This window comes from Corylus avellana, chromosome ca1, assembly GCF_901000735.1.
Source record: "Corylus avellana chromosome ca1, CavTom2PMs-1.0".
In the NCBI taxonomy this organism is placed as follows: Eukaryota; Viridiplantae; Streptophyta; class Magnoliopsida; order Fagales; family Betulaceae; genus Corylus; species Corylus avellana.
In genome coordinates, this window is record NC_081541.1 from 38250472 (window position 1) to 38251127 (window position 656).

A 656-nucleotide genomic window follows, 5' to 3' on the forward strand; every position below is an offset into this window, starting at 1 on the left:
ATTCTAACGAAATGGCAAAGATTTTCTTCTCTCCATATCAAATCAATACAAATAGGATCATGTGTTGTCTAATCTCTACAAATAGATGGTTTTTCATTGCATTATCATCAAATTATTTATCCATGCCGTTCATGAGTAATGGTTCCTGCCATTTGGCCAGAGAAAATGGCTCTACCACCACTTCAAGTGCCTTATTATCAAATTGCTCACTTTTTAAACCAAAATGCTTCTCAACATAAACTAACAGCATTAATTAAGAAGGGGGAAGCCACTTTGGAACAAACAGAGAGAGAGAGAGAGTAAAAGCCATGGAGCTTCGATTGCTTCTTTGTAAGATCATCATCACAATCGCCTTGCTTGGTTTGGTTAGCACATTAATGAAGATGTGTGAAGCTCTAATATTGAAGCCAAAAAGGCTTCGAGCAATACTGAGAAAACAGGGGATCAGAGGCCCTCCACCCTCTTTTTTGCTTGGAAATATTGGTGACATGAAGAAGATGAAATCCTCACCCTGAAAGGCTCAACAAAAAGGAGAGCAGGCAATAACCCACAATTGCTCTTCCACCCTCTTTCCATTCTTCAACGAATGGAGAAAATCATTTGGTAATTAATAACATCAATTTAGCTTCAGCTCTCAGATGTTCTTGAAGAATCTG